General features: G+C 46.5%; 1 long non-coding RNA gene across 1 annotated transcript in view; it reads right to left on the reverse strand.

Moving 5' to 3' along the window:
* Positions 1 to 7,464, reverse strand: part of LOC118159905 — a 9,252-nt gene extending 1,788 nt beyond the window's left edge. Inside the window, exon 1 of the long non-coding RNA XR_004747281.1 lies at positions 7,342 to 7,464. This is a non-coding gene — a long non-coding RNA (uncharacterized LOC118159905). The remainder of the gene's footprint in view (positions 1 to 7,341) is intronic.
* Positions 7,465 to 7,474: the final 10 nt, after the last annotated feature.

A 7,474-nucleotide genomic window follows, 5' to 3' on the forward strand; every position in this document is an offset into this window, starting at 1 on the left:
AAAAACAAACATAATTTATTTGACCACTGTTTTTGTTGGGGGGGGATATTTCTGGGGTTACGGGTGCGCAACGTGGGGGAGAGGGGGCTGTTTCTGGGGGTAGGGCTGCAAAACAGGGGGGTGTTTAGAAGTGCACAACAAAGGGGGGGCGTTTCTGGGGGGTAGGGGTGTGGAACACACAAGCCTTTTTGCGCATCCCTACCACGGAATAAACCAGGTGATGATTTTTGAGAGCTGTAACAGAAAAAATAGAGTGAAACGGAAGGCTAAAACTAATCCTCCTCAGCAAGAAGAAGGTGCTAAATGACCTGTTGGACTTTTCACTTAGCATTTCAAGTTTGCTCTTCAGAATTTAGAGGTTCCCATCTTAGTGCTGAATGTCCAGGAAGCTTGGCGCTCTCCTTTTCAGCATCAGGTTCAGTCAGATCAACACCTCCCCCGCTTCTCTCACTGTCTATCCCAGAAAATGCTCTTCCATTGCTATTTGTCTGTTCTTGAAGAACATTTTCACCTTCTTCGAGAAACTCATTTGGCGTGGACTCAGCTTCAGCTTGACATATGTCAGAAACATGTTTTTCCAGAAACTCTTCTTCACCACCTGAATGCCATTTCCTAGAGTTCATCCCACCACAAATCTAAGGAGATGGCACAAGGCTCTATAAAGCTGTCTTAGGTCCCATTGATGTGTATGTATAGGGTACGCTACTCTGTTGGTGATTTTTTTTTTTTTCCCTTAGAATAAAGAAGATAAGGAACAATGTCTGTAGTTGCTAAATAGCTATAAAAACAAGACCCTTTCTTTCTGGAGGAGCTTTCCACAATGAAAGCACGACAATTAAGGATGTGATGGCCACAGAATTCCATTTGTCTAGGACTCCTGAGACCTGACAGAGAGACCAATGCATCAAGGCTCCTTAAAGATCCCTGAAGGAGAAGATAACAGAAGGCAGACACCAGAGGGCTAGCGCAATTTCCAATCCCCTAGCCGCTCTGCTTTTAGGCTGGTGCTAGTTTTCCTGCCTTTCTTTTACCAATGCAAATAAATCTATCAGCTCTGCTGGGAGCAATGCTAGGAAGAAATGCTCGAGGAATAGGTGCAGAATTATTCAGGGATCTCCGTTAACCAGGACTGCAACGAGTTTATCCATTTATTCGCTCTCACCAATGGACAGACTAAACTTGATCAGGCCTGATGCAGTCAGGAGTCAGCTCGCACATACAGTGTCTCTACAACGCAATATTTAGTTACCCTGTGGACCATCTTTTTATATAAAGCATTAAAAACACAGACAGAAAAACTAAATGGGATTTCTAGAATTTGGAGACTAGAAATTTGGGGTCTGCAAATAGAACTCGTCAAGTGCTGAAAACCTTGACTTTCAACAAAAGAGGCAAAAGTTGGCTCTTGCCATCTGGATAGAAATTAATTGGATGTACTGATTTTGGAGTAGGCTTTGCATGAGATTTCATGAATTTTCCAAAATAAGAAATGAGTATGCTTCTGAGAATCTGCTAACAAAATACCAGCAATACTCTGAACAAAAAATCATACTCTAATCAATGTAAGAGAATTCTATGTAGTTGCTGGTGTCGTTACCAGAAAGGAAAATTTCCTAAGACAACTTTGTAGAAAATATGACTCAGGGCATCTTCAAAAGGGCAGAAACATTGAGTATATTATGCACAGGCAAGATCATAATGGACTTTTTTCCTTCTGAGAAACAATTTCAAAGCAATTATCTTCACATTTACTGTCGGGACATTTTAGATCAAAATGACTTCAGTCTTCACATTCTAGTCAGATGGAGAGGGAATCAATTGTCTGGGTACATGAAATGGGTTGTTAGTTTGCAATGCAGGTAGCGATTTCATCCTCCCAGTATCTCCCTGTTGGTGGTTAAGAGTAGAGCAAGAGACCATGAGGTTGATTTGGAGATCACAAAAGCATCTTTAAACGTATTTGCCTGAGTGGAGGAGAAATTACATGACTCTTACATGACCCTGGCAAATCAAATGTTACACTTCAGAAGGAAATCAGTTTGGTCAGCCTGCTCTGCTGTGGGTTGTTCTCCGGGGAGGGCACGCTCACCTACCTGTTCTGGGTGACCTGCGATGCCACAGTGCTCACAGAACAATGTTGCCATGGTTTTTGCAAGTTGTTTTGTTTGTTTGCTTCTAAGACCTGTCTCATTCTCGGTACCTTCTCATGCAACCTGTTACTTGATGTCCTTCACTTGCTTCTTGAACCCGCAGAGCACCACCATATCCCGCAGTGCGGCTTGTGGAAGGCAGATTTTGTTTGCTTGGTTTTTTGCTTTTTGAAGAAAACATTTCCATCGCCTGTACGTCAGGGTTTAAGTTCCAGGTACGAAGGTACCCAGCCCCTGAGGTGCTTTGCTCCACGTCTGGCCTCTCCTGTGGCCGTGGCAGCCTTCCTGGCCCGCACTGCAAACCTGGCACGAACCCGAGCTTGCAGCTGAAGGCTGCAGCTACGGGGCAGAGGGAGGGGCGGTGGTGTTCTGCGGGAGGGGCGGTGGTGTTGTGCCAGTGCAGTGGGGTCAGTCACCAGGTTGGGTGCTGAGGGTTTTCTTTGCCCAGAAGTGGGGCAGAGGTTTTGGCTAGCCTGGTCTACGTGCTTGAATAGGCGTGTTTGTGAATGGACACATTTTAAGATAACTGCAATAAGCAAAGATGGATTAAACTGTCTGAAAATTTGTAGATGACAAAGCCACTGTGTAACCAGAGGGTAGCTCAGTTTCCTTTTCTGCAGATCCTCTTTCTGCCTTGCCCAGAAGAAGGAAAGAAGATGAAGGTGAAGGGAGAGATTGCAAACAGTGAAAGGAAAACACAGTTACAAAAATAACAACCTTTCATCACCAAGGTGGATGAAACACACCTGTAATACAAATGGAATGCCTGAACATGTGAGTTAGTTTACTGCCCCAGCAGTATAATAAATGCTGTGTGAGGAACTGAAGTTACCATCTGGCTGTCCCTAAGTGCTGAGCCCAAGGATAGGAATGCTGAATCAACTGAGCACTGCTGGTCAAGAGTCTTCACCTGTGGCTCAAGTAAATGCTTAATGCTGGTAACATCGATAAAATAGGGGAAACTTGAAGAGTCCTCTTTCTCAGCTGCACCGTAAGAGCTGTGCATCTGGTTTGTGTAACTGACGTGGTTAAGCAGGCTGACTCCCTGTGAAATGACAAGGTTACGAGTTTGTCTTAGCTTCCCAGTGGCTCAGCTTCAACTTATTGGCCCCTTTCTGCCCCCCTCCCTGCAGCTTTTCAGAATGTTCCAATTCCACATAAAGCCAACAGGGCATCATTCACAATTCACCAGCTTCTTCAAAGACAGGAGCGTTTTTTAAAGTTGCCTCCAGGCTCATCAACTGTTGGAGCCCAAGGAGATGAATTCCCCAGCTCTGTCACTAATCCTGCCCTTTCAGAGCAAGACTCTCACTAACATTTTTAACTAAAGGCAGGAAGCCTGTTAAATCTGGGCTGGGAGGGGACTGAGGCGCAGCAGCACTTTCTTCTTGCCTCTGCATAATGTACTGAGTGTTTCTGCCCTTTGGAAGATGCACTGACTGCGCTCATCGTGTTAAACACCACTCTTAAAAGCAGAAGTTTCCTGTTTTCACTGTGAACAACTTCTCCTGGCTTCAGTCTGGGGGAGGACTAAACGTTTCCTCACCAGCAGCAGAGGCTGTGCCCTTCGGCCATCACCACACAAGTCCAAAGCTGTTTAGCCACGTTTACCCAGCCTGCTGACATTTGCCACGTCCTCACAGAGCATGAGACTGCTCCCCCCAAGCCAGCATGGTGAAGAATTGGTTTATGGACCAAAAAAAGGTTTCATCTTCAGCAGGCAAGCAGCCAGCCACCTCCACTTTAACTCCTATTGCTGCCTTCAGCTACAGTGTTACAGCAAATACTGCCACTCTAACGGCAGGGATTTACTTTGCTAGTGATGGATCTGACCTTCAAGAGCCTAAATCCATACTTGCCCAACACTTGGGGATCGTGGACTTTGGGTCAAGCATGCCCTCTATTCCCATCTAGCCTCACAGCGATCGGACTACAAAGTCCTCGTAAAGCGGCTCAGTTACAAGCAGTGCACCGCGGTACATTTCCAGGGCACGCTGCAGGAATTAAGGAAGAGCTGGTCTGGCAAACACAAAGTGCATCGGGGACAGCACGCACTACCTGCACTGGATGCAATTTCAGCATGAGCCGGGACACGTGGGTCACCCAAGGATGGAAAAGGTCAGAGCATGGAACTGGCAGGCCTGAACACCGTCTTCTTCCTAGCCTCCCTACGCAAGTTCACACAACAAGGAGCTCAAATTAATCGTTCGCTGGGCTTGCCGCTTCAGCCTGGGACACAGTGAGCAACCGGAAGCATGGCAGAACTGATCTCAGAAAAAAGCCACCTCTGCCCCTTGAAAACCTCATCACCGAATTCTTTGTCAACATCCTGGCAGAAGACAAGGCACGCACAGAGAACCTGGCTCTCCTTTCACCTTTCTGGAAAAGAGCAAAAGAGAGAAGTAAGCAACCCAGAGCAACAGCTAGTGCTAGATGCCCTTAACAGAGACTTCTCCTAATCGACACCCTATTCCAACGAGGCCCAGAAGTGACACTGACCCTCCTCCAGGCTCAGAAGAGTTTGCTGCCTTCTCACCTGCCTGCAACAACCTTCCTGGCAACAAGCACCCCAAGCAGAAATTCACCTTTGCTGCGGACATGCAAGCATGCTGCCAGGGTAAAAAGCACAAAAGAGCACCAAAAGCAAAACAAGCACTATGCCAAGTGAGTACTACTCTCCAAACACACACAACTTCTGTAAACAGCATTAAGTACTCAGTGCTTTAGCAGTGATTTAGCAGCTTCAGAGCACCCAAGACATTTGCACTCCCCTAATAGTCCCATTAGCACCTCTTTTCAAGAGAGCAAAGGAAACACCTTTTTAAGAGGTATATGACAGCTTTGAGTCCAACCATCAAAACTTCAATTCAGAGCTTCAGAGAACTACTAGCAAGCAAATCTTGGTTGGTCATTCCAAGAAAAAAAACTGGAAGGGAAGGCATGCCCAAAGCCATGCCTCTAAAGGACAGATGTTCTCTTGAATGAGATCCTGAAATGAAACTTACGTATCTTAAAGCCAAGAACAGTAATAATACAAAAATAGAACAACCCAGCTGAGAGGCAGCTTCCCTTTAAGTGATTACAGATGGATCTGCCAAGAATTTGCTTAAATGCCTGCAAAGAATATTTAGCTGTAACTTGTAACAACATGGTGATTCTCCAAAAATCTGGAGTGCTCTTTTATGTTGAAGAACTGCAAAAGATTCATAGAATCTTTTTTTTCTTTTTTTAATAAAGGGGACTTTTGAGTGCAATGTTATGCCGTTATGACTTTATTATCCTCCCTGTATGCCCTTAAAGGAGTAAGGGTTTGTGCTGTTCAAGTGCAGAAGTGAGAACACAGCAGACACAGGTGTGCAATGCAGGTGAAAGAAGGAGAATTGTGGCTGTAGAGTGGAAATTCCTCAACTTCCCATCTTTGTCACCATTCTTTCTAAAACACGACTTTTACGTGCTAATCTGAAGTGAAAAGGAATTGGCAATTGAAGGCCCAACAGCCTCCTTGGGGTCTCAGGTCCCTCACACAGAAGGCTCCTGCCTGCCCCTGACTCAGCTACAAATGCTGCACTGAGGCAATGTCCTGAGGGCCAGCAGAGAGATTGCAGGATTCCTGTGGCTTCACTTCTGGCACAAGCTTCCTGGCCACCTTGCTGTGCGTGCCCCTCACAAGGGCATGCTGCTACCAATGACCTTGAGCCCAGAGATGTCAGGAGCAATTGCCAGGGACCACGTGTGCAAAGGTGGCTTCTCTGGGAGGCTCTGGTGCTGAGCACTGCTTACCGCTCCTAATTCTAGTTCCGTTTGTGACTCAGTAGGACCATGGCACTGTGGCCCTGGAAGGCAGCAGCTGTCCGGTCCCAGCATCTTCATGACTGCCTGTGATGCGTTGCCTGGCCCTGATTGGCTGGCTAGCAATTCTTAGCTGTATTGCAACTGGCTTGTTATCAATAGGGGGTGTGTCTTCCCATCCCTATAAAAGGGACAATGGGGAAAATGGGAAAAGGAGTGTTGGGGACGGCAGGAGGAGAAGGATGTAGAGGAGGAGGTTGTGGAGGTGGTATTGGAAGAGGAGGACGTGGAGGAGGAGGAGGAGGAGGTGGATCTGGTGGAGGAGGAGGAGGAGCTGGTAGAGGTGGTGGTGGACGAGGAGATGGAAGGTTCAGGATTTATAGAATCTTTTTTCTTCCTTTTTTTTTTTTTTTTTTTTTTTTTTTAATAAAGGGGACTTTTGAGTGCAGTGTTATGCAGTTACGTCTTTAGAATTCCCCCTGTATGCACTGAAAGCAGTGAGGGTTTCCAAGCGTATTTACAGAACCCAAGTATCATTCTTTGTACACATCCATTCCTTGAGCAAACCAAGAGGAAACAAAGGATTACCTGGGGGCACCCACGCATCTCCATGGGCACCCAGGATCATCCTTGGAACACCCAAGCATCTCCACACAGCAGCCATGCACCTCCACTAGAGCAACCGTGCATCTCCCTGGGGAACAGAAGTGTCATCTTGGAGCTCCAAAACATCTCCCCACACTGTTCAAGCATTTCTCTCGAGCACCCACGCAGCTTCCTGCATCCCCACGCATCTCAGCAGGGCTCTCAAGCACCTCCCTTGATCCCACAGGCAGCTCACCCACGTAGCCAGGCATTTCCAGGGATCTCAGGCATCTCCCAGAGCACTCCAGCACCTCCCCAGGCCATGCAAGCACCACACTCGAGTACCCAAACATCTTCTTGGACATGCTCTTCACTTCCATTAGACACTAGGCACCTTCCTGCAGCACCCACACATGTCCCAGGGCAACCAAGGTTGAAATCGAGATCACATGGTGATCCACGGAGGTCCTTGCGTGCCCTGGGAAGATCCTGGTGTGCCAAGTCAGCCACTACAAATGCTAATTGTCTTAGCTACTGTCAGAAGCAGGATGCTTTAGTAGAGAACGCATAGTCCTCCACTCTGTGTTGAGTCATTCAGAGCTTCCATTACGCATTTCAGTTTAGAATCCAGAATAAAACTCACGCATCATATTCCAGATATTCCCAAAATACAGACACAGACACACATGCAAATCATAAAATTCTACCATCATTATGTCTGAAAGGTTTCTGGAAGGTTTCTGTGCAAACAACATTTGCACAAACCACAAGATTTTGCTTTGGCAGAATTTTCAAGAAGTGAATGCTACGGTTATACCTTGCTGTTGGGCCTTCTTTAGCGCAACATCTGCATGCGGAAATATCTTCTGCACGGCTTGTAAAATATTCCCTACTGAATTTTCAAAAAGCGGCTTAAAAATCCACAGCGCAGCTTCAGAACAGAAGGATTT

Source organism: Oxyura jamaicensis, unplaced genomic scaffold, assembly GCF_011077185.1.
Source record: "Oxyura jamaicensis isolate SHBP4307 breed ruddy duck unplaced genomic scaffold, BPBGC_Ojam_1.0 oxyUn_random_OJ72643, whole genome shotgun sequence".
Taxonomy (NCBI): Eukaryota; Metazoa; Chordata; class Aves; order Anseriformes; family Anatidae; genus Oxyura; species Oxyura jamaicensis.